At 39.1% G+C, this 27,494-nt stretch overlaps 1 protein-coding gene and 1 long non-coding RNA gene across 2 annotated transcripts in view; one reads left to right on the forward strand and one right to left on the reverse strand.

Moving 5' to 3' along the window:
- Positions 1-27,494, forward strand: part of RYBP (RING1 and YY1 binding protein) — an 84,383-nt gene that overhangs the window by 39,896 nt on the left and 16,993 nt on the right. The gene's annotated exons all lie outside the window — the stretch shown is intronic.
- On the reverse strand, positions 22,014-27,394 carry LOC113594627 (uncharacterized). Its single transcript, XR_008297035.1, has 3 exons — positions 27,186-27,394; positions 22,777-23,005; positions 22,014-22,344 (listed from the first exon to the last, which is right to left on the reverse strand). It is a non-coding gene; the product is annotated as an uncharacterized LOC113594627 (long non-coding RNA).

The following is a 27,494-nucleotide window of genomic DNA, read 5'->3' on the forward strand; positions in this document are numbered from 1 at the left end:
GACTCATTCTCTTTATATGTAAGATGTACTTAGGTTTGTATTCTGAGGTATCGATGTAGTTTACATTGTACTTTAAAGTTTCTAAATACATCACAGAAAAAAAGTAGGTAATCACCACAATGAAATGAAACTGAAAATAAATTACTTTGGTGTGGGTCAAATAAATTCATGCTTTGATTATTTATTCTGGTAAAGCAAGAGTTAAATGAGACACAAGATGTTGTTATAGTTGAATTTGTAAAATATCTCCTTATAGAAACTTTAGCAATGTGGCAGCTTTTAAAAAATTACTACAAAATTGGTATCTATGTTAGATGTTCTTAGCACATTAGAAAATACTTCTGATCGTAATCAGTTTCTCACTGAGTAGAACAACAGTGTCAGTAATAAACACATTTGAAAGTATTTTTAGACTTAAGAGGTTGTCACTGAAATACAACCAGATGAGCTTAGTTATTATAGTATATGTTCAAGTTATTATAGTATATGTTCAAGTGAATATAAATACCGAGTTTGGAAGCAATATAAGTCAACCTTTCCCCCCCATCGTTGCTGTTGCTAATTATTACTCGATTATAAAGTTTTGAAGTGGGGTATGTTGCTTGAAAGGAGGGTAAGTAGTGAAGGGGGGCGTGCCTGGAAAGTCTGGAATTCAGTGTGCAGCCTCTGCCTGAGCACTGCGTGCGACTCTGGGCAAGTCACACACCTTCTCTGGCCTTTGTTTTCTGATCTCAAAAATGAAAGGCTTATTAGACTTCAGCAGTGCTTTCCAGTTCTAAATCCTCCAGTTTGCAGGCTGTGGTTCTCTGTGTGTGTGTGTGTGTGTGTGTGTGTGTGTGTGTTACAAAGCTTTGTTTTAAGTAAATACTTCATCTGAAAGGCTTAACAGTTGCATTATTTGCACATATCTCACAGACTATGGAAAATAGTGTCTCCTACTGCTTTTTTCCCCCCTCACCTCTGAGAACAAAACAACAAAACAGCAGTGGAAATCCCTTACCGTTTACTAGGTTTCAGATAAGAGCACAAACCTCAGGTTGAGTTATGTATCCGTTCAGTGTTAATTTCTAAGACAAGTGCAAGTGCAGCGTTGTGAAGCCCAACAGCCTCTCTTGCTCGGTTCTGGAGAGAATTGGCCCCACTGTTCTAAGGCTTCCACTGGATAGTGAGTTACCCTCTCTGTGTTTGAAATCATACTGGTTACGTATATCCTTGGGAGAATCGAGAAAATAAGTCACTTTTTGAGATGTGCGGTTGAGGCTGAGAAAGGCTGTGGAGCTAGAAGAATATACTGTGATAGAATCATTTCTCATGTGAATTTACAAATGCAAAACAAAACTGGCAGCAGAGATGTTCTTTGTACTTAAGACATCACCACCAGACAAATGCTTTTAGTTTTCCGGGTACACGAATACTTAGCACCTGAAGTCCTTTCTAATCAGCAGTGATACCGTGCTTGGCTGCCCAAATGATTTGGGAGTTTCCCATCCTTCTTTGGCTCTCTCCCCTCGCTTAGACCTTGTCCCTCCTGGGGGTCCTCCCTTTGTTCACCTAGTTCTGTGAATGAAGACTCCTTCATTCATCTCCCAAGGCGAAGTTGGTCTTCCCTCTTTTTTGTGCCACCATAGCTAGCACCCTCACCATCTTTCACATTTAACAGTAATGTTTCACAGAATTGTCTCCCCACCCCTGTTCCCTACCCATCCCCGGAAGTCAGGGACCGTTTGACCTGTCAACAGCCAATGTGTGTTGGTTGACTGTTGAAGGAAACATTACACTCTCCGGCTCTGCGTAATGGTAGGCATTTATCAGAAGGTTTTGCAGCAATAACAGCAGCAGTGTATCTGGGCACCAGACAGAACACCTTGGTCTACACGGAGATAGAAATTCAGTCTTGGCTTCTGTAAACACCACACTCAAACCCTTTGAACCCATACTACTTGCTGCTGCCTGACAGGAGCATGACAACAGTAAAACACTGTCCTGGGTGATGTAGAAACTACAATACATCAAACACAGGTACGTAATTCGTGGCAGAGAATAAGCCAGCAGGGTCTTTAAAGAAATAACTAGGGGTGCCCAGGTGGCTCAGCTGGTTAAGCATCAAGCTCTTTGATTTTGGCTCAGGTCATGAGTTAGAGCCCTGTGTCGAGCTCTGCCCTGACAGTGTGGAGTCTGTTTGGGATTCTTTGTCTCTTCTCTCTCTGTCCCTCCCCTGCTCGCTCGCTCTCCCCCCCTTCCCCCGCCGGGTCAAAATAAACATAAAAAAAAATAAATAGAGCTTCACAGGAGGGGTGTACGAGAAGACTTAAATGAGATTGCCTACATTGTTCCTAGTTAGGTCTTAAAAGGTCAACACCATTACTGATTTCTCATAGTTTTCTTATTTGTGAAAGTGTTGTTTTGTGAGAAATGAATGTATGAACAACTATGTTGCAAGTGAGGAAGCAACAAAGTACAAGTGTGAAGTGTAGCGAAACAGATTCTGGGTTTGAATTGTGGAGAGGTTTACTAGCTATTGGCTATTCTGTAGATCAGAGATTAATACATTGGGCCTTGTATACAGTAGATATTCAGTACTTATTTGTTGAGTCAGTGAAAGAAGTGAGTCTCGAGGTATAATGAACAAGAATGGCACCATAGGTTAAACTATGCAGCAGAAAGAGTAGTCTGGGAGAAGGTACCTCTGGAGAACGTCTAGAAATGCCATTGCTCCTGAGGAATGGGTCATGAAGTGAACAACTTGGGTCTAGCCCCATAATGCATATGGGAACTCAGGCTGATGCTTTGGAGGAAAGGAGTGGTATATAATCAGTGACAGTGGAAGAATGAACTTTGAGACTCTGTGATAAACAAGAAAGGGCAGTACTAGAGGCGAGGAGGTTTGTACTAAGTACAAGTAGCTCAGGTGAGCTGTACTTTGATCTACAGCAGGAGGTGAGATGATAACGATTTACCAAGTGACCAGTAAATCTCCAGTAAGTTTCCCAGGTCTGGTACATTTTTAGGTGACTCTTTACAGCAGTCTTTAAGGCCCTCAGTATCACTCATTTAAAAAAATTTTTTTTGAATGTTTTATTTATTTTTGACAGAGAGGGAGAGACAGAGCATGAGCAGGGGAGGGGCAGAGAGAGAGGGAGACACAGAATCCGAAGCAGGCTCCAGGCTCCGAGCTGTCAGCACAGAGCCCGACGCGGGGCTCGAACTCATGAGCTGAGCCGAAGTTGGACGCTCAACCAGCTGAGCCACCCAGGTGCCCCTCACTCATTTTAAAGATGAGGATAGTTGGGGCACCTGGGTGGCTGGGTCAGCTAAGCATCTGACTCTTGGTTTGGCTCAGGTCATGATCTCATAGTTCTGTGAGTTCGAACCCCGTATCCGGCTCTGCACTGGCAGCCCACAGCCTGCTTGGGATTCTCTGTCTCCCCCTCTCTGGGTCCCTCCTTGACTCATGCTCTCTCTCTCTTAAAACAAATAAATACATAAACTTACAGGTGAAGATAGCCATAACCCACCCAGAGGATACATGTAGTCAGTATAATACACTAACTTGAGTTGCAGAGGAAGGAGTTAGATTGAGGAAGAAAGTGGGGAGTAGTGGAGTGGTAGTTGTGTTGTTGTGAAGGATCACCTTTAACTGTGGACCCACCTCTTCAGGCTTTACCTTCCCAAATTTGGTGGAGAACTAAGGTGAAGTTGGTTTTGATTTCTTGAGAAACATAATTTGTTTCTGTTCAAGGGATTTAGTAATTATTTTTTGAATAAGACTTTTAAGTTTTTACTGTAACATCGGACATCAGTCTTACTGTGAGGATCTTTAACCACTTTGAAAATGCATAATACCCATTTCTAAAAGATTATCTGATATGATGGGTAGTTTATTACAAATTAAGAATTTGGGGAGAAAAATAAATACAGACCTTGGAAAGTAAAACTAAGATCTCTGTCCAGTAATTAACTTCCCACTTTGAGTAACTTAGCTATCTATGCTAAGTACCCAAAGAAAAAATGAAAATATCATTTTTACCAGTTAACTTACTTGGCTGAGCGCACTGTATCAGTTGTTTTATATTCCAAAGCACCCTTTCTTGAACGCATTACATTTTTTCCATTCATATCTTCACACTTCTTGGCCTTCTAGAGACCATACAGATTTATGCACAGCAGTCCACTTCATTTATTTTCTATTCAGTCCTTCTAATTGCATTTATTTTGGATATGTCTTTTATCAGCTTGTCTTCTTCCTCCCTTCAGTAACCCCAGAGATTTGAGTCACGTAGATTCCTGTACTATCAAGAAGTGCTCATCTAGTCTCTAGGAAGTCTTAAGGATTTATTGCAACATACTGCCATTACTTACTTCTTTGCCCATATATATTTTCACCAGTCCACTGGATGAACCTTTTAGCTTGCATCAAATATTTTTTGGGTGCCCTGAATATTTTGTGTTCTGTACGTTTAGATCATAATCTCCAAAAGGGAATCACTACCTTTTCTTTGTTTCGTATTGAGCTTAGTCCAGTGTGAACAGGCTTATTACTTTAAAAATAGTTTTAGTAAGAAGTGGTAGTTTAGTTTAATGTTTCATATGGTTCATTTACAATTGGATGAAATACTAAAGGTAGAGGAAACAGTTTGGGGAGTATTAAATTGCTGAGATGATAGACAAAACTTTTAAGTACCACATGAAGAAAATATATTTGAAAATGCTGCCTGCTGCATGATAGAGTAATTTGGCATTGTTTCTGCCAGTTCTAAGATTTATGTAACGTTAATATTTTAAACACAAACACATACCACTGTCTTTAATGGTGATGATAGAATAGAACACATTTCCAAGAATACAGCCATTCTTAAAAGAAAGACTTAACACTGGATGGCATTTTTCAGTTATCCTTTTTTCCAAAGTGTAATTATGTTCGGGGAAGGAAATAAAAATCTGGTGGAAATGTCTTTTAAATTGTGTCCTCAAAAGGTGAAGCGGAATGTTCTTGTTCCTGGATTTAAAGAAAAAAACATTTTATGTATGTTTGAAATTTAGAAGTTTGGAGGTGGGAGGCATTTGCTGAGCCGACATTGTTTATTTCGTTTATTCATTCAAGACTCTGCTTAAAACAGTGTGTTAGGCTGACGTTTCCACAGATTACATAGTTGAGATGCTTTGCCAAGTGTTCAACCTTTAGCTAACAGGAAGTAAAGGCATTAAGAAGCCCAATAATGCATTCTCACATCAGCTCTATATAGTCCAGTTGGTGGAACCTGGGAGAGATTGTGGCCATTAAATGGGAAGGGTTATGAAAGGAACTTCTGCCATTGATGTGAGACTCTTTAAATGGAAAAGGACTTCAAATAATGGTGCCAGGACGGTGTGATTTACAATTGGCCCAGGTTCGTCTTAGAACGGGAAGTTCTTGGAGAGAGCTAATTTTTCTCATTGTGTCACTTGTAATTGTTCTTAGAATGGGTTTAGTTTTAAAATAGAGGAGGTGAAATTGGCTTGAATCTTTTGAGATAAATTTCAGCAAACCCTGTTTTTTTTTTCATGTGTAAAACTACATACATAAGGATTAAAATCTTACTTTGTGCTTGTACATCAGCCTGATGATGAAGAATATGACATGCACAGATAATCCAAAGTAGCCAGTGAAATCTAAACTTGTTCATAAGATGCATTTAATTTTGAATTATGTTTGTTTATTTTTGAGAGAGTGAGCATGAGTTGGGAATGGACAGAGAGAGACAGAGACAGAGAATCCAAAGCAGGCTTCAGGCTCTGAGCTGTTAGCACAGAGCCCGACTCGGGGCTCAAGCCGACGAGCTCTGAGATCAGGACCTGAGCCGAAGTCACACGCTTAACCGACTGAGCCACCCAGGTACCCTGAATTATTTTAAATATTACCTTTGTTTATAACCAGCATTAGGGATAGAATCCTATTATTACAGGTGACCTCAATTAGCAATTTTCTTATACTACAAAACAAAAGCAATAGCCAAAATCTCTCTCCTTAAAGGCAAGCAATTTTAATAGCTTAAGAGTCAACCTACATTTGACTTGTATTTGAGCTCTTATAACTGTTACAGGCCTGCAACTTCAGGAGCAATTTGGAATGCACTCCTCTCCTCCCAGTGTCTTGGGACCCTGCTGTGTAATGTTCTTTCAGTCTCTCAAAGCCTTTTGCCTGGGACACAAGCAAACATGAATTAAGTGGTTTCCCTTTCCCAGCTCTTTCTCCTTTTTTACTGATGATGGAGGCAGATTGTTCTCTTTAGGACAGAATTCACTCATCTTCTCATTTTGTTTGCCACCTTAGAGATTTTACTCTTGTTGCACAAATTAGAGTTTTGACTAGGGTATTCAAAACTGAACTGGGTTAGTTTCAGGATTTTTTTTTTTTTTTATTCCAACTCAACACCTTCAGCCCCTCTTCATTTTTTTATACCATCTTGCTTGTTTGAAAGTGTGTAAAATGAATGAAGGTGGTTCCTGGGATGTAGCTACAGAGATGCGTTTGGTGTTTGAGAACACCAGCGGTTGCGTTAAACTTAGGAGGAATGGGGGCGGGCCTATGTCTGGTGTTTAAGGAAAAGCTAGGAGAAACATAAAGCTATTTCTGAACAATTTGTTAAGAGGACTTGTCCCTAAGGCAAATGGTTCTCTACCTAGAGATCACATTAGAGTTTCCTGGGAAGCTATTTAAAATACTTTTGCCCAATAAAATACATAGGAGTAAATTTTAATTAACCAAGGAGGTAAAAAACCTCATACTCCCAAAAACTGTTTAAGACTGATGAAAGAAACTAAAGACCATACCGACAGAGGAGGGTATACCGTCCTCACAGACTAGAAGAATTAATATTCTTAAAATGTCCGTACTACCCAAAGCAGTCTACAGATTCTGTGCAATCCCTATCAAAATGGCAGTAGTGTGTTAGACCTAAAACAATTGCAAAATAGGTGTAGAAGTACAAAAGATCTTGACTAGCCAAAGTAATCTTGAGTAAGAACAAAACTGGAGGTATCACAATCCCAGATATGAAGAAATATGAAGAAATAGTACAATAATCAGAGGGGCATGGTTAAGTGTCCAACTATTGATTTCAGCTCAGGTCATGATCTCACAGTTCATGAGTTGGAGCCCCACATCAGGCTCTCTGCTCACAGTGCACACCCTTCTTGGGATTTTCTCTCTCCCTCTCTCTCTGCCTGTCCCCACCTTTCGAAAATAAATAAATAAACTTAAAAAAAAAAAGGCCACACAGTAATCAGAACAGTGTGGTACTGTCACAAAAATAGATACAGATCAATGGAATAGGATAGAGAACTCAGAAATAAACCCACACCTCTCTGGTCAATTAACCTGTGACACAGGAGGCTAGAATATACAGTTGGAGAAAGACAATTTCTTAGAATGAAACTAGATGACTTATACTTTACACAAAGTAAATTCAAAATGGATTAAAGACCTAAATGTGAGACCTGAATTCTTAAAACTAAAAGGAAACATTGGCAATATAAGCAAAAATAAACTATTGGGACTACACCAAAATAAAAAGCTTTTGTGCAACAAAGGAAATGATCAACAAAGTAAAAAGGCAACCTCGTAAATAGAAAATATTTGCAAATGATGTATCTGATAGGAGGTAATAATCAAAATACATAGACTCATGACCAAAGAACAATCCGATTTTAAAAATGAACAGAGAACCTGAATAAGATCACAGAAGACATACAGATGGCCAACAAGCACATGAAAAGATGTTCAATATCACTAATCAGAGAAATGCAAATCATAACCACAATGAGATATCACTGTATGCCTGTTTGGTTGACTAAAATCAAAGATAAGAAATAACAAGTGTTGGATGTGGAGAAAAGGGAACGAACCCTCATGCATTGTTGTTGGGAATGTAAATTGGTGCAACCAGTGTGGAAAACAGTATGGAGGTTCCTCAACAATTACAAATACCATAGGATCCAGTAATTCTGCTACTAGGTGTTTACCCAAAGAAACAAAAAAACTAATTCATATTTTTTTACATTGTTTTCGATTATGGTTTTTATCTTTTTTTTTTTTTAATATAGTATATTGCCAAGTTAGCTAACATAAGGTGTATACAGTGTGCTCTTGGGTCCAAGAGTAGATTCCCATGATTCATCACTTACATATAGCACCCAGTGCTTGTCCCAACAGGTGTCCTACTCAGTGCCCATCACCCATTTTCCCTGTGGCACCCTCCCCCTCTCCCCCATCAACCTTCAGTTTGTTCTCTGTATTTAAGAGTCTCTTATGGTTTACCTCCCTCTCTGTTTAAAACTCTTTTTTTCCCCTTCCCTTCCCCCATGGTCCTCTGTTAAGTTTCTCAAATTCCACATGCATGAAAACATAGGATATGTCTTTCTCTGACTGACTTACTTTACTTAGCATAATACCCTCCAGTTCCGTCCATGTTGCTGCAAACGGAAAGATTTCATTTTTTCTCATTGCCGAGTAGTATTCCATTGTATATATAAACCACATCTTCTTTATCATAACATTCATCAGTTAGTGGACACTTGGGCTCTTTCCGTAATTTGGCTATTGTTGAAAGCTCTGCTATAAACATTGGGGTACATGTGCCCCTATGAATCAACACTCTGTATCCTTTGGATAAATTACTAGTAGCACTATTGCTGGGTCATAAGATAGTTCTATTTTTAATTTTTTGAGGAACTTCTGTACTGTTTTCCAGAGCACCTGCGCCAGTTTGCATTCCTACCAATAGTGCAAGAGGGTTTCCGTATAAAAACATTAATTTAAAAGGATATGTGCACCTTTGTGTTTATTGCATTATTGCAGTAGCCAAGATCTGGAAGCAAGCCAGGTGTCCATTAATAGATGACTAGATAAAGAAGATATGGTTATATGTGGAATCCCAAAAAAACAGACATTTAAATAGAACAAATTGGTGGTTGCCAGAGGGGAGGTAGGTGGGAACATGGGCAAAATGATGAAGGGGAGTGAGAGGTGCATACTTGTAGTTATAAAATAATAAGTCATGGAGGAGAGGAGTACAGTTTGGGGAATATGGTCAATAATATAGTAGTAACATTGTACGGTGACTATACTTATTGTGAGCATTAAGTAATGTATAGAATTGTCAAGTCAATATGTTGTGCACCTGAAATTAGTATGGTATTGTAAGCCAGTTATACTTCAGTAATAAATAAAAAAATAAAATTTATTTGCCTAGGTGGGCCCGATCTCTGACCGATTAAATCAGTATCCCTGTTGTTGGGGCCAGAGCATTACGGTTCTTTAAAGGCTCCCCAGTTGATGCTAATGTGCAGTTAGATTTGAGAATTGAGGCTCTGTAAGGGTAAGCATGGGTGGGAATCAATGATATGAATTTGATAGGATTGGCTACCAGACTGCTCATTTTCTTTAGCAAGTTGCATATTTTGTTTACTATTTCAGCACAGTTCTGTTGATGCATTTACCTCCATTCAGCAAGTAAATGTTAAGTTTTTCACTATATGATACTATAGTAGACAGTACAGGGAATTTATAGTAAACAGAATACATGATCCCTAAATAATAGTGACAGTCTGGCTCCCTGCCTACTCTTCCTGCCTCATCATTTACTGGCCTGGTCTTTGCAAATTGGCCACCTTGGTCTTTTTTTAGTATTACTTAATACCATAAGACTTTCTTTCCTACCACAGTGCTATTTTCCATGTTTCCCCTACCTGAGCCTGCTGTCCTTGACTCTTACGTCCCCATATCCCTCATTAACTCCCTCACCCCAAAACTACTGTTTTTTTAATATGCCCTTGATGTTTCTTTTGAACTCTTTCCTCTGTAATTTTCTGTTTGTGTGTGATTATATGCTGGTTTGACTTATCTGTTTAGATGAAGCTCTTAAAGAGCAGGGATTAGCCTGTTTTTATCCACCATTTTATTTCTAGTTTCTAGCACAGTGCTTGAGTTACAGCATGTGTTGAATGAAAGAATAAATGAAAGTGCAGAGTAACTGGACAGAAATTCCATTAGCCATGTGTCTGTAGAACCAAGTAAAGAATAGGAGTGCGAATAGGAGGTCAAAGACTACTGAGGCTGGAGATCCTGTCGTGGACAGGAGCAGTCAGGAAAGGTTTAAACAGAGGTAGAAAGAGGTAGGAAAGGGAGTAGTTGTCAGTTTGGGCCGGTGAACAGTGTCAGTGGCCAAACCAATTTTTAAGAACATAGCAGTTGGGCTGGAGAAAGGCAGGCTTTAGATTTATGCCATGTTACGTTGTGGGCTTTAGGATTTACTTTCTAGGTAGTTGAAGGAACGTTAAGATCTTAGAGGCAGGATCAAAGTTGTATTTTAAGATGATTTTGGCAATAGTATAGAGGCTAAAGTGGAAGAAAAAGAAGAAACTGGAAGTACTAGGTGAGAGAAAAGAGTAGGTTATGGGTTTGATCTTAACAGCTTCCTGGAATGTATTTTTGAGGAATCTGGAGCCTCATTTGGGCGTGGCCATGTTTGCTCTGGGTTTGGAAGGACGAGAATTGGTGCCGGCTGTTTGTCATTCTTGGACTTTGTGGGATGGATGGTAAGAACACTTGTAGAGGAGAAATAATAAAGAGCAGTTATTTTGTAGTGGAACCACTGTCAAATGGTTAGCAAAACTTACTGACTTATGACTTAAATAAGGTATTTGTGACTTTGGTGGATGGTTGGGGGTTTTTTTGGTTTGTTGTTGTTACTGTTTTTAGAGAGATGGGGATGATCCATTCCTTTGTCCAAAATTCACAGGCAAACCAGTTCATTAATTTTTGATGCTTTTTGATAGCAGATGATTCTTTAGGGCAAATTTCTGATAATGTATTTTCATCCATCTGTAAATACTCAGGATATATATGTGAATTTTATAAGATTCTCCTCTCTCCCAGGAGGTAGGAGAGACAAAATAACAGTAAAACATTTGGCAAAACACAAGTATCTGCTTTTGTTGTTGTTGTTGTTATCTATAAAAGAAAAGACTTTGGTGTAAATATTAAAAATATTTTAATAGAACACAGTTGCCTAGTATATTTTGTCTGGATTTATCTCACAGCTTAAAATAAGACATTCTAATACATAAACTAAGGGAAAAATGATAATTGTAGTTGGCTTCCCTCCCACCTTAGTTATCCCCTTTTTTAATTATCCAGGGAATAAAATCACAGATTTATCAGTGTTCTTTGCTAATAACTGGCTTTGCAAGAAGTTTATGCTTATTTAGTGGTTAAACACACGGGAAAGCATTAGCAAAGCCAGAATATCCATGGCAGGATCCGGAAGACCTTTCTGTGATCTTGGTGGGGGCGCCTTTTCTGAAAATTTTCCAAGTGAGGATCACCTTACATGGCCTGTGATGCAGAACTTCAGGGAGGTCAGCTTAAGAACTTGTACATGTGCGTAAATGGGCTATCCAAATAACAAAAAAATGACACTTTGCCTATAGCTTTCTCTGCTGTTCACTCCCCAAGTGGGCAGATGGCTTGGTGCTAAGTGTCTTAATTGTTGTCCTGCCTCAGCACTTAACTTCTAGCTGGTTAGTATCTGGGCCCTCGCCAAAAAATTTTCCCTCCAGTTGATTCTGTTTAGCTTCTCTCAAAAATTGGCAAAAACAAAAAATTACTGATACTAAAGGAAGGTTAGAGAGACTCCTTAGTCCATTTGCTCCTAAACTCTCCCTTAAGGATCAAGTGGCCACACAGGCTTGTTACTCAGTGGTTTTCACATGTGCCTAAGAGTCCTGGAAAACACAGAGCCAGAATTTGAAGTTTGATTAACTGTATACCAACAGTGTTCTATATTCTTTTTCCTTGTCCTCATTTTCTGCTTTTGTTTTTCATTTAGTATTGATTTTGTATATATAAATAAATGTATTGATTTGTATATATAAATATTGCAACTTAAATATTGTAAGCCATCTCATCCTTTGTAGAACACGGAAGAAGGAGAATAATGGTTAAGTTTTGTTTTGTTTTCAAGTCCCAAATCTGCTCATTTAAATACTAGTTTTGGGGTGCCTGCGTGGCTCAGTCAGGTAAGCATCCAACTTGGGCTCAGGTCCTGATCTTGCAGTCTGTGAGTTAGAGCCCCGCGTCGCTCTGTGCTGACAGCTCAGAGCCTGTCAGCCCTGGAGCCTGCTTCAGATTCTGTGTCTCTATTTCTGTCCCTCCCTTCCCCCTCTCAAAAATAAACATTAGAAAAACATTTTTTAATAAATACTCGTTTCATTAGCACTCTTTATTTTGAAACATTTAGGTCTTTTCTGTTCCCTCTGTTTGACCCTCATTAAAGTAATGTATAAAATAGATTTTATTAGCCAGAAAATGATTAGCCATGGTGCAGCACCAAATTTATGAAGAAATAAATTTAAGGAAATACAAGTTTTCTTAAAACATCCAGTTTTCCTAAAGATCAAAATTATTTTTCAAATTAAAAAAATTTTTTTACTTCAATATGGACTCTAAAGTACATTCACAATTTTATGCTAAATATATCTAAAATATTGAAGATTTTGAGCAGTTTCTGCTTGGATTCAGACTGGATCCTTGCTATCACTATGTGCCAAAGATAGGATAATGTCTTCCCTCAATGCTTTCATCCATCAAGTAGGATACCATGTAGACAAGTTGAGTGCAAGCCTCTCTCTAATTTCCCAGTAACTACCTGGCTACTCTTTTGTGGCAGATGTAGCTTGATCCTGTTATTTTCCTGTAGGGGTTTTCAGGGTCATTGATTGGCCTGCCAGACTGATTTCAAGTTCTTTAGTGATATTTTCCCTTAAGAAAACATTTCATTGGCTAGAGAATTCTATGTGAGAACTTGAGCAAATGGAGTATTTTCTTGCCTCTTGGTTTTCTTGCCTCTTTTTAGTATAAGAACACCTGTGTACTGCCTTAAATCCATTAAGGAGACAGAATTAACTTATTTTAGATTTCTTTTTATTTGTTATAAATAGATACATCTATGGTCATGGATTTTTGCCATTCACAAGATTCAGAGATATAATAAATTCTAGTTCCATCACGTAGAATATGAATGAATCCCAGTGAAGATAAATGGGCAAAGATTGAGCAGTTAGTCACAAAGTATAAGGACTAGATGTTGGAGGTCTCTTGACTCTTACAGTGTGATGAGGGCTAATTTAATGTGATTGACCTTATTTCAGGCACCCATTGATCCACATAAGTTGAGTTTACAAAGCTGTGTGTGCGTGCGTGTGTATATCTGTAACTTGATGAGTTTTAAAGCCAGAGAATGGGAATTGTTGAAGGTGAGTTGTGTTTCTTTGTTGTATTGGCTAGCCACTATGCCATTTTTGCTACTCAGACCCCTTGTTTAATGATAAATTTATTTGCTGGCAATATTACCATTATTGTTCTCTTGCCCTTAATATTCTTACTGAAACACATTTGCACCTTCCAGTTTGACAGGAATGTATCCTTGTTCTTCTGACTCTGGTATTGAGATTTTGTTAACTTTGGAATGGCAGACCTTATCATCTTATGAAAAAGCAGCCATTCTAGTTATAAGGTTTCTTGTTGCTTTACCAGTACTTGCATAATGTGCAGCCTTTGGGGGAAGTCCTTTGAAATACAGACCCTGAAAGTTTTGGATTGCTTTAATATGAGAGACCATATATTTTCTGTAGCCTAGACTCTGAAACTGACCACCTATATTTGTAGGGTCTGGGAGCTCAGAATGCTCTTTACAGCTTTAAATGGTTGTTACGTAAGTGTGTCCATACTCTTTAGTTTTTGCCTCTTGGCTTACAAAACCCAAAATAGTCACTATCTGGCCTTTTACCTCAAAAGTTCACTGATCCCTGTTCTAAAGGAATACAGTAACTATTGACAGTATTTGATTGAATATCTGACGACTGGACTGTGAGGTCAGCTGGGTTATTTATATTAATTAAGATTCACTTCTGGCTTCTCAAATTAACCTTTATTCTCCCTAGAGTGGATCTCATTAGGATGTATAACCTTTAAAGGTTTTGTAGGAAGTAGTAGATGTTTTATAACCTGGAACATGAATCTTTTTTTTTTCTAGGCATTTTTTTTTATTTTACTTTATAAAAAAATTACTGTATATTTGAGAAGTAAGTGTGTGTGTGTGTGTGTGTGTGTGTGTGTGTGTATGCATTATCTATGGCTGTGTAACAAATGATTCCCCAAATAGCAACTTAAACCTATTATTTCACACCTTTTTTTCAAGTTTTTTTTTGAGATATAATTGACATACAGCACTGCATAAGTTTAAGATGTACAGCATAATGATTTGACTTCCATATATTGCGAAATGATTACCAAAGTTTAGTTAACATCTTTAACCACATACATTTTTTTTAAAAAGTGAGGAGGAAGGTTTTTCCATTGTGGTGGGAACTTGTAGGATGTACTCTCTTAGTAACTTTTAGATATACCAGAGAGCAGTGCTACTGTATTCTTTATGTTGTACCTTACATCCCCAGTACTTATTTAATCTTACAGGTGGAAGTTCGTAGCTTTTGACCACCTTTATCAATTGTCATATCTTTTCTTAAGAGTTAGGGATGTAGGAATGGCTTATCTGGGTGGTTCTGGTTCAGGCAGGGTCCCTAATAAGAATGTATGTAGCAAGATGTTTGGTGGGGCTGCAGTCATCTGGAGGCTTGACTGGGGTTGTATTGGGGGGGGGTGCGGGTCCTGCTTCTCAAAATGACTTATTTACATGACTTTGTGGAAGACCTCAGTTCCTTGCTGGCTGTTGGCAGGCATGGCAGGGGAGGTCTTGGTTGCTCACCATGTGAACCTCTCCCTGAGTCTTTGTAAGATTCTTCATGACCATGACTGCCAGCTTTTCACAATGGTCCAAGAGAGAGCAAGGGAGAAAGCCATGATTTTTTTATATTCTAAACTCAGAAGTCAGTTAAGTCTAATTCTGTTTGTTAGCTATAGTCCATGGTGAAGAACAAGAGGCAGTTAACAGTAGAGTACTGTCTTACCTGGAAGGAAGGCTGTTTGGTGGGAAAGACTAGGTTCTTATCTGGCAGGTTGAAATTTCATTTGGAGACCTCCGAGAGGCCACATTTCTGCTTTTGGAAGTTGCCTTTGCCCTCAACTGGGATTATCTCATTACACACACACACACACACACACACACACACACACACACACACACACACACACACACACACATATATTCCGTATGGATGGCTTTGCTACATAGGCCTGTGGAACTCATCTTACCCAACCCCACCCCATTTTAGTCTGCCCTCATCACATCACTCAAGCATCTGACTGAGTTAAGGCCAAATTCTCTTCATATTCACATTTTCACAGTGGGCCCAGTGGATTCAGCTGTGAAGGAGACTGAATAAACCTTTGTATAAAGACTTATTCCCTCGTGTTGGAACGTATTTCAAAATAATCTCTATTCTGAGAGAACTTTAAAGTTCAGATTTTTGAATTCAGGGCTAATGTTCAAGGTGTCATAGGAGAAAAGAAACAGATCTTAGTCCTGTAATGCTAGATGTTGGTAATCGTCTTCATCTTCAAGAGAATATTTTACAGAGGCTCAGATTTGAAAAAAGAATAAGCAAACTGTTGATCACAAAATACTTAGTTAAGGAAGTTAAACACACAGCAAAAACTCAATTTAAGAGAGAAATAAGCAAATTAAAAAAATTTTTTTTTATGTATGTTTATTTTTGAGAGAGAGAGACAGAAGCATGAGGCGGGAGGGGCAGAGAGAGAGGGAGACAGAATCTGAAGCAGGCTCCAGGCTCTGAGCTGTCAGCACAGAGCCTGACACGGGGCTTGAACCCACAAGCCATGAGATCATGACCTGAGCCGACGTCAGACACTTAACCGGCTAAGTCACCCAGGCTCCCCAAGCAAGTTTAAAAATATAAACTCTGTGTTAAGCATCCAAATCAGGTCATGATCTTGTGGTTCATGAGTTCAAGTCCCGCATGAGGCCCTGTGCTGACAGCTCAGAGCCTGGAGCCTGGTTTGGATTCTGTATCTCCCTCTCTGTCTGGTTCTCCCCCACTCGCTCTCTTGCTCTCTCTCAAAAATAAACGTTAAAAAATTTTTTTTTTAAAATATAAACTCTGTGTTAATTTCTCTGTAATAAATGGCAGTGACAGGGTTGGGAAAAGGGAGAGGGAAAGATGGAAGGATTAAATTGCACGCTAACGGAAACAATACAGGTGACTCTATCTTACCAAAAAAAGATAAGATGGCAAAAACAAAAAAAAGGTAGGATGGCATCTGTGTGGCCATTTTCAGTCATTTTAATGTAGCTAAGTTTTTGGATACTGTTAAAGGCATGATCTACCTTAAATGCTGAATTTGCAGTTCTCCTAGTTGATAAGAGTCCGTCAGCTTGAACAGTAACATTTGGAGATTTTGTGGCTTCCAGATGGAATCTTGGCCAGTCATCCCTATTATTCTTGTTTGTTTTTATTTTTGTTGGACCAGCTATAACTGGGGGATCTATAAATTTGAAATTGCACACAGATATTTACTTGTTTGTGTACTTTTTCCTGAGTGGATTAATACTTATCATATTCACAAAAGCTTCCATGGAAGACCCCACCCAAAAACCCATGTTAAGTACTGAAGAATTTGAGATACATAGGTAGTGTTCTTAATTTGTTTCCTTAGCACTTAGGACAGTGAATAAATTTATCTCTGGGACAGAAGTCTGGTATTTTTCTGGGAAAATTTATTACTGTAGATAACCCATAATATCCTCCACTAACCCATGCTCTTGCTTTTTTCTTTGGGCCCCAGAACAGCAGAATAAAATGCAGTTTTAAGGAGAATACTTGTCCTGGATCATTGTGAAAATTTTTATTTTTTTAAGTTTTTTTTTTTTTATAGCAATTGATAGACACATGGTAACAGCCACTTCCTTGAAGTGGAGCTTTAAGTTATGTATTAATGAGAGCTAACTATTTTGGAATAGAAAGGGAGGGGTCCAATCTGACTTAAGAACTAGAATATTAGAGTATTTTTAAGTTCATGCAGTTTAATTTTTAAGCACCATACCTATTGCAGTAGTAACTTCCAGTTAAGTGATCCATAGGAGTAAATCAAATCATACCCTGTTTTGCCCATTGTGATACATCACCTTGCACATTTTAATCGTTTGAAATAGTAACACACGTTAAAATTGTTGACATCTCAGTTGGTGTTAGAAAGTGGGAGTGTAAAAATTTCCCTTTGACACCTGGTTAGATTAAGAAACATGACATCGCTTGGGTTTAGGGCTTGGAATAGATGAGTAAGAGTTTTAGTTAGGCAATGACCCTTCTATTATAAACTGGGAAAAATGATTAGGAGTCTTGGTTAGGTCGTTGGTTGTTACCGTGTGGTAAATGACACTCGGATTCTTGAGAAAATTACTAGTTATCTCTAAGCCTCTTTACTCATCTGTAAAAATAAAGGAAATTACTTACTATTATGAAAAAGTAATTAATAGGTCTTCCTTGATTTAGGATGGAGTTATGTTCCTAATGAACTCATTGTGAGTTGAAAATATAAGTCTACAGTGCATGTAATACCACCTAACCCGCAGGACATCACAGTTTGGCCTAGCCTATGTTAAACGTGCTCAGAGCATTTATGTTTAGCCTTTAGTTGGGCACAATCATCTAACACAAAGCCTATTTTAAAATAAGAGCCTATTTTGTAATACAAGGCCTTTTTTGTGGGGATGTGCATATTTTATAATAACATCTCATGTAATCTGTTGAATACTGTACTGAAAGTGAACAATGGAATAGTTGTCAGCGTATCAGTTATTGACCCTTGTGATCGCTGGGCTGGCTGGGAGCTGCACGTGCAGATGCCCAGCCTCACAGGAGAGGCTCATACCATATACCACCAGCCTGGGAAAAGATCCACACTCCAAATTTGAAGGATGGCCTCTTCTGATTGTGCATTGCTTTCACACCATCAAGTCATACCATTCTTTGAAACTAAGCACAAGAGAGGGTATTGAGCATACTCCAGCAACCTCTGTAGGTATTCTCTTACCTATTAACATTTTTGGAAGGCATTAATAATGTAACTACAGTGAGATTACCCTGGGAACTGTAATGTGTGAAATGTTTACACTCATTACCACTTTGGCTTCTAACTCATACTTTTATCACAGACACTTAGCCCTTTTTAGAATTAACTTTTATTACTAGAAAAAAAAGAAACGAATCACAACTTTCTTTAGGAAAACAGAATACCACCCCCACCCTGCTGTCAAAATATATATGTGTATGTATGTATGTATGTGTGTGTGTGTGTGTGTGTATATATATATATACACATACATATATATATGTATGTTAGTTGCTGTTTGAAGGGAACAGCTTTGATATTAACTGTAGATGTCATTCTTGTGAGATAGTACTTTCTACTTGTAGAATGAAGATGACTACTGTTTGGTTTGTTTTTTCAAGTTTTTCTTACTAGATTATAGGTTGGATGTGTGTGCATAGTGAGATAAGTTGGCTGTGACTTATTATTAAGAACAGTTAAGTATAAGAGAAAGTTTTAAGTGTATTTTTTGTTTGATGGATTTAACATAGTAATAACTCGAGAACAAGAACAGAGCACCTGGGTGGCTCTGTCGGTTAAGCGACCGATTTCAGCTCAGGTCATGATCTCGTGGTTTGTAAGTTTGAGCCCTCGAGCTGTGCTGACACCTCAGAACCTGGATCCCGTTTCGGATTCTGTGTCTCCCTCTCTCTCTGCCCCTCCCCTGTTCACACACTGTCTCTCTTTCCTTCAAAGATAAATACACATTAAAAAAAAATTTTTTTTTTAAAAAGAACAAGTTTCTTGAAAAGTTACTTGGGGAAGATGCCAGATTAGCGGTCAGAAGTTGAGAGCATTGTAATCTGCTTCTGAAAACATTGTATTCTCAATTCTAGCATGTTCTTTTACAAGTGCATTCTTGGCTTCCTGAGTGTGTGTGTGGATGGCTCCTTATTAACAGCGAGAACTAGACAGCTGCTGGGGTAGCAGAGATGGCACTGTCATGGACATACCGATGAAAACAGCGTGGACTGTGGGGGCCTGGGGCCACCTTTCATACTTTTCCAGGGACTCTCGCTGTAATAGCTTAAAATAATCAGGGTTAAATTATTTTCCATGAAATATTTAATAATAGGAATATAGAGTATAATTTTTAAAAGCTCTTTATCTTTAACCCTGGTTGGCACTGGGCGTACCTACCCCCAGTGGTACTCAGTAAATGTAGTGTGGCAATGAAGGCTTGTCTGTTTTTCTTGCTGGGGTATTTATGTAGCATCAGCCCTCTGAGGCATATGTTGTTATGACATATGGGGAGATATTCTTCCATTTTTACTAAAATCAAAGTTTTAAAAATTTGAACATGTGTGCAAAAGTGTATGTGAACATGAAAACCAAAATAGGTCTTCTCTACTTGTCTCCCCAAGTGTTTGTTTTCCTTGTCCAACATTTTCTCCTTAACTTTATGGGAGGAACATAGGACAGGTCTTTTCTCTTTAACAACTGGGGAAACTGAGGCTGAAGGCTGTGTTTCTTGGTTATTATTCTGCAAATTGATAAAAAACCAGAGCTAAAATTCCATTTTCTTAACATCTGTGACTCTTGACTGGACCAGTCGCATTCAGATTAAGAAGTACAAGAAGCAGATTATGTCCGTTAATACCGCTGTCCTGTGAAATCTTATTGTCTGATCTCAAGTCCATTATTCCAGTTTGCTGAACCTCTTCAGAATTTCATTCTGTCATCTAAAGTGGTAGCTATCCTTGCTGGTCTGCTCCCCTGTCTTCTGTGTGTCTGCGTCTAATTCACTGATTTACACAAACTTTTCATAAACGCTTAATCATCTGGGTCAGTTGGCTAATTTTTAGGAGTTTGTTCATAGTTTCTTGAGGCTGTTTAAGTCAGAATCAGAAATGTTTTATTTCATTACTCTGTACCAGAATCAGACAAGTAATTGTCTTCACCTCATTCTTTTCTGAGTTCTTTACCTCCGTTAAAACATTAAGACGTTCTCTGGGCATGCAACCCAGCAGGCTTCTGGTTTATTTATTCTTAATAAACATAATTTAGACACAAAAGTAGAGACCACAGTCTCTCTACCCGTCACCCAGCTTCAACAGTTACCGTATTGGAAAGCCTCTTGATCTTTACAAATACTGTAAAATCTTACTGTTTCTGGTAAGGCATCAACTGCACTTGTATAAGAGTACATCCTAGGCAACACGTTGGCTGAACATCATTATTCTTTGGGGAATTACATGTTAAAACCACATTGAGATACTACTGTACGGCCACTAGAATTACTCAAATTAAAAAGACTGATAGTACCAAGGGTTGTTGAACATGTGGAACAGTGGAATACCCATACTTTGCTGGAGGAAATGTAACACGGCACAGTCCTGTTGAAAAATAGTTGGGCGATTTCTTAAAAAGTTAAATATACACTTACCATAAAGTGAAGTATATACTTGCCATAGGAATTCTAGCCAAGAGAAATGAAAACATGTTCACACAAAGACTTGTGCATGAATGTTAATAGCAGCCTTATTCATGATAGCTAAAAATTGGCAACGGCCCAACTGTCCATCATTAGGAGACTGGGTAAGCAAAATACAGCACCGTAGGTGAATCTCAGAAATACTATGTTCAGCAAAAATAACTACATACAAACAAAGATGCTATATAATTTCATTTATGTGAAACTCAAAGATTTAAACCATAGTGACAAAAAACAAATCGGTAGCCTCATGGAGCTGGCAGTAGGGGTTGTCTGGGAAGGTGGACACAAAGGAATCTGGGTTGAGGGTGATGACTACTGCTGTATACATTTGTCAAAACTTAAACTGTAATGCTAAAACTGTGTGCATTTTATGTAAGTTGTGCCTTCTTAAAATGTATCCTAGGCAAAAGTTGTTCTAGTTAGCAGGCCACAGCACCTATTACTCTTACTACCTGCCTCCCTTGGTTTTCCTTGGATGGCAGGTAAGCATGCACCTGTAAAGCAAAGGGAAGTCCTTTTGGAGGTGCCGCTAGTTATTTCTTCCAAGGCCATGGACAGAGCCGCACAAAGTGGGCAGGGGTGGCTTCTGTTTCCCCCACCAGAGGCTATTTGCTGTTTGGAGCATGCACTCAGCTTTGGCTTTTGCGCTCTTTTCTATTCCTGGTCAGAATATTTCCAGGTTCTTTCAGAGTTTGAAGTCTGTCTCCCCCACCCCCCCCCCCCAGTCCCCCTCCCTGAATGTGTTTTAGAGAACATTTTCTACCTAACTGGAATCCATCATTGTTCTTTCTGGCATTTTTACCTCTGGCCGCAAATTGTTTGGTGATCAAGGATGTCTTTAGAACACAGCAGTTTTCTGTTAGAAGAGGCATTAAAATAGTACCTTTGGAGGAAATGTACTCATAATGATACCTAGAGCTCCCATTTGCTTAGGCATCACCTGTTTTTGTTAATAGTTGTGCTGTCTGGAATATAATGCTGATTGGGACAGGATGTAGTGATTCATCTATCACTTTACATGACTGGTAAGTTCGGGTGTTTTATTCCTTGCTAGCTGGGCTGTAACTGGTTTTGGGTACAGTGCTTAGGAATGTGAAATAGTCCTAGGAATAGTTGCTCCTAAAACTTTGTAGAGTTTTAAGGCCTCAGAAAAGGATGAGGGATTGTAGAACTGAACCTGAAGAAGGAGCTCCTGATGGCCAAAGCTGAAGTGATTGGAGACACAAAATAAATAATGGTAATACTGGATATTAACCTGTAGGATAAAGTAAATATCCATGAATCCATACTGGGAGAGAAAAGACAGTTCTTACCTCCAGGAGAATCCCAGTTAGTAAATACAGAAAGAAAGAGGCACCCAGAAAGCCACCATTGGGCAAAACCAAAACAAAATAGTAATTTTTGCACAGTCCACATTTGGATGCTGACGTTAATAGGTGAAAGTTTGAGGAGAAACAACATATTTTTATATATAGTCTCAAGATACCTCTCAAGATGTTTATTTAAAAGACAATAACTTTAGAGAAACCTGACAGACACCTCCTTAGCCAAGTGGTTATGGTTAACATTACAAATAAGGTGTGAAAACACACACAGGAGGATACACATCTTGGCTCTGGTGTTGTGAAAATGGGTGACTTCTTTTTTTCGTGAGAACTCATCAGACAAACCCCAATTGAAGTACATTGTTACATAATAATGACCAGTACTCTTCAAAGGTTTCAGGGTCATCAGAGACCTGGAGACTGAGGAGCTGATGAGAACTAACAATAGAATGCAATGCACGAGCCTAGACAGGATCCTGAAAGAGAAAAAGAACATTGGTGGGACGAGTGGTGAGAATAAAAGAAAGTGTCCATTTTAGTTAACATTATTGTACCCCAGTGTTAATTTTCAGGTTTTGATAATTATGTTTATATAAGAAGTTAACATCAGGAGAGGCCGCGTGAGGGGTGTATGCTGAGTACCATTTTTGGAACTCTAAAATTAGTTAAAAACAAAACATTTGTGTTTTCAGACTTCTAAAACAAAGAATTTGAAAAATCTCTATTTTATCTTTGCCAGTTAGCAAATCCAATTTTCAGCAAACCTTCAAACAAAGTGCAGTTGTAGCAGTTTGGTTTAAGAACAAAAAAAAGCCCATTTCAAACAAAGACACGTAAGAGTCATTTTTGGAACCTGTAGGATCCTTACCCTGTTGGAAACTTACTACAAGGCATGCAGATTGGCTTACTTTCATGCCAAAGGCAGATACTTGATGTGGAGTGGAGTGCCAGCTTGAGAAGTTGTTCCAGAGTGGTGCGGGTACTTGCAGGTATGCACCACACCACCGTCTCTGTGTATCCGAATGTCCCTTCTTACAAGCCAGGGATTTAGATAAAGCTGTGTAATTGGAGAGCTTGCTGGTAATATGAGGATCCCACTTGATGCCACAGTGCTTACTCTTGAAAATAGTGTGGTTCCTGTAAGGTTAAGTAAGCGGACTTACTAATTGTGCAATGCTTTGAGAAGTCATTTGTTAGTACCCATAGATCTTTTTACTTTGCTAAAGACACGGAAAAGATGAAGAGCATTCCTTAGACTTGACTTCCTAAGAATTTTGTACCAATTCCTGGGCTCTAGATATTTAAAAATACAGGCATCGTACAACAGAATGTCAGAGTCTGCTTTTTCCATACCTATATAGTTGTGGAGTGTAGGTTGGATATGTTGAAATAGTTGGGATATTTGAGGTCAGAGGAAAGGTGAAGGGGCACATATGTTATGTAGTGAAGGAACAGAAGAGAAACATTTCTTTTGCAAATGCACTTCGTTGATTAGCAGATTCAGAGATCTCGTTTTTTGTGTCCTCATTTGCTGCAGCTTTCAATATTGGCTGTTCTTTCTTGGAGTCGATCTCTGTCTCCCTCCCTCTCTCTCTGTCTCTTTGTCTCTGCCTCTGTGTCTCTTGTGGTATAGTCTTCTCTTGTGTTTTCCTCACTTTCACTGGCTTCAGTTCACTTCTTTTCTTCCTTCTCGAGGTTCACTGGGCAGGCAGTGTGGGTTAGTGGAAAGAGCATAAACTTGGATTAGACTCTACCGGCTCTAGCCGTCTGTTTACCGTTGGACCTTCAGGCTTTGGTCCCTTCAGTGACTTGGGAATGTTGTGAGGATTGTGAGGTGATGCGTGCAGGACACGTGACACAGTGCCTCTTCAGAGGGTGCCGTGCATTCCCCATTCATTTTCTTGCTCCTTTCTTCCCCTCTTTTAAACTGGGAGCTGTTGTCCCTCTGGGGTAGGTATTGATATTCTTTGAGAACCTCCTGTGTCCTAGTGTTTTGCTGGGGAATGGCAGTGTGAAAGAGGAATTGTACAAAGTCCCTCAGTTCTGAGTCCCAGAGAGACTGTTATGTACAGCATGATAATAATATAATCTTGTGTCACATGCTGATACAGCACTTGCTGTCTGCACCACATTGTACAGAGGACCTGGGTTCTTGCAGGCAACATTAACTGAGCTCTTGTCAGTTACTTTGAAGCAAGTTTGGGAAGTAAAACAAAATGTAAAGTGTCAGTATGGCCTCAGATGTTTATAATCTAGTAAGGAGAGACAGAGTGATTATAATACAGAGTATTAAGTGGTGGAGGTAGGTCCAGGGGTGTTAGGGAACCCTGAAAATCTGGCCACAAACCGGTATTAGCCAGTAGAATTTGGAAAAGCAGCATTTGAGCTGGGTCTTAGGTACGTATGGGTTTTGCACATCAGTTATGGGGAAGGACATTTCAGAAGCTAAGGGATCAGTGTGGTGAGCAAATACAGCAAGACATAAAAGGTATCTTCTGAAAAAGATGGGCTCAAGTCCGTGTGGCTTAAGCTAGAGCTCAGGAGCAGGCTGTGGTGGAGGCGGAGTGAGCTGGAGAGGATCGTCAGAACCGAGTTGTGAGGAGCCCCTCACATCAAGTTTGGGAGTTCAGATTTACTTCTGTAAACCGTGGTCGGGGGTAGATGTTAAACAGAAATCGCCAATTACACTTTCTTTTTCAGACCGTTGGTCTCAGTAGCGTCATGTGGGATTAACTAGGGGCAAGACTGGACTTTGCAGGTAGGACATTGAGGAGGAAGGTGTTTAGGCCCTGAGCTAGAACGGAGGAAGACAGTGAAGATCCAGAAGTGGGGTTGTAGGGATGAGTAGTGGAGGTAAGCAGCCCCTGTTCTGAGGTCTCAGTAGCATGTTAAGAATGAGGAAGGGGAGAGAGTATATCTTCCTGGGAAGGTGTTCTGACCATAGTAGTAACACATGATTTGACACTGAAAGCATTAGGCAGCGCCCATTCAGTTCACCACACTTAATTGCTAGGAAAGTTGTTCTGAGAATTTTGCTTAAGGGAAGAAAAGTACTCAAGGGTGGGTAGGGGCTGTGCACAGAATTCACTTTTTACATAGAGATGTTGGTTAATGTAGTGTCCTAAACACTTCCTTCGGTCCCTCAGAATTAAAAGTATTCATTCTAGGAGGCGTGGCTATCAACATTTTCCAACAAATGTGTTTTCCTTATCTGACACAGATTTTGATACTTGCATCACTGATTTCTTAGGCACTAAGATAAGGTGCATGCTCGGACCTGTTGGGGGTGTGATACGTGACTGTTGACAGTGTATCTCAAAATATTCTCGTCTTTATTGAAACTTCTATTCTTATTCAAATAATTCTCGTTATTTTCTGATTCTGAGAAATGTTTCATCCCTGTGTAACAAATAGGACCAATATTTAACTCAAAGATTTACCATACTGTTTAAGTTGCTCTCTGAATCCCGATCTCCATCCTGTGCCACAGTGTCCCAGCAAAACAAAATCCTATTCATGGAGTTGAAGGAGTTCTCAAACTCCAGTGCTAGTTTCTCTTGCTGAGAGCTACTGGTGGTTTCAGAGTTCTCGCCTTCATTCGCATCGAACTTTTCAACCGTTTGAAATGAGATAACCCTAAAATTTCCCTTCCCTTACTGGAAATAAAAACTGATTCACCTGAAATCCCTGAAATCTAGATGATCTTAATAGAGTTGAAATTGTGTAGAGACCGTCAAATAGTCTTTCCTCTGCCTTCTCTTTGGTGATTGGTCAGACCGGTCTCGTGGTTATTAATATACTGAAGTTGCTTTACATTTTACCTTGGGTTTTCCCCCCTTAGAATACGTGCTACACATTAAAACACTGTTACTTAGATCTCAGCGACTGGTATGTTCCCGACCAAATGTGTGATGCTTGGCTCTATATGAAATTACCAAAGACTTCTGTTTAATGTCAGTGTAAATGATATATCTTACAGGTAAATCCTTGTGTTGCTGTGAGGTATAGAACTTTATTTAGTAAAAGTATCACAAAATGTTTGAGAAGAGTGATCATACGACTTCATTTGAAAAACCACTGTTAATATTTTCAAAGTTCTTCAGATTGTTCTTCCTAAATCTCACTCTCTGGTAACCTCCAACAATTAGGATGATGAACACATTACAGATGTTTCTGGTGGATATCTTTCGATAACATTTTAACAGAAGCACTGTTGTATTTTGGGCTGCTTTCCCATCTTTGTAGATATTTTGCTTCTCTGTATGATAATCTTGTACATAACAGTGGTTTTCACCTGGGAGTGATTTTGCCTCCTAGAGAACATTTGGCAGTGTCTAGAGAAATTTCTGCCTGTCATGACTTGGGGATTGGGGTGCCCCTGGCATCTGGTAGGTGGGGGGGGGATGCTGCTAAATATTCCTCTTTGCTTAAGTACAGCCCCTATAGCAAAGAGTTAGGAGGTCCAAAAGATCAACAGTGCTGAGGCTGAAAAACCCTGCGGTGAACCTCTTTGCCAAGTGATGGCGGGCTTTAAGTTTTGATTGCCAGTGATGTAGGAAACCCATTATGACATGATAATTTGACCATGAACTAGCTCTAGCCATGTTTGTTAGAACGGTTACTGTCTAGTATGTACGTTTTGGTTTGGTTTTTTCAAGGATTAGATTTGAAGGAATCCTAAACGATGACCTTAATGAAGCCCAATGCTTTAATTTTGCGGGTGAGGAAACCCAAGACCTGAAGGAGGCAATGGACTTGTTAGACCTCAGATTCCTTTGAGTTATCTAATTGCCTTTTTTTCCCCCCTTTGAAGATTTACTAATTCTTTTGTGTGCTTTGCAGGTGCCCACTTTTGTGACATGAACTGTAATTTTGAAGTGTTTAAATGCATTTTAAATGAGATCTTTGACAACTATAAAGTAATTTGCAGAGTAGATTGGATTGCTGTTGTAAAGTGTTTCTTGGAGAGAGAAAACCTTGGTTCATCATTGGATTTATTTGCATCTGAAAATGTGGTTTGCTTAGAGATTTGTAGTTTCTGTGATTCCTTCTAAATTATTGACATGATTTATAAGGTAATTTCGTATGTCTTTCGCAGCAGGAGAGAGGGGTCATATCATAGTCACTAAACCAACAGTATAGTTTGTAGAATGTACCCCATGATATTTAATCCTTTTTAAAATAAGAGGCTAAATGAGTTACTAACAGCATAAACTGAAAACCTGCCTCTACCTTGAGAACAAATACTCTATGTAGTTGTCTTTACTAAATATTGAATACAGGTGTCTCAGCTAAAGGAACCTTAGAGATCACTTACCTCTAATCTCCTTTGCCAGTGAGGAAACTGAAGTTTAGAGAGGGTAGTACTCACAGTCACCGCGTTAGGTCCCAAAATAAGTACAGAAAGCAAGAAGGGGGAAAGCTTAGGCATCTCACCTGTTAAGTCTTATGATCCGGTTTGTGTGTCAGGGAGCACCCCATAAAACAGAGGACCCTCACCAGTGATCTCAGCCATTGGTATCTGTTATGTTATGTCTTACCAACTCCTTGGATAATGAGCATATATGCATGCACATCCCAAGTGCACAGCACCCTGCCTTGGCATATGGTAGGCACCAGGAAAAAC

Source organism: Acinonyx jubatus, chromosome A2, assembly GCF_027475565.1.
Source record: "Acinonyx jubatus isolate Ajub_Pintada_27869175 chromosome A2, VMU_Ajub_asm_v1.0, whole genome shotgun sequence".
NCBI lineage: Eukaryota > Metazoa > Chordata > Mammalia > Carnivora > Felidae > Acinonyx > Acinonyx jubatus.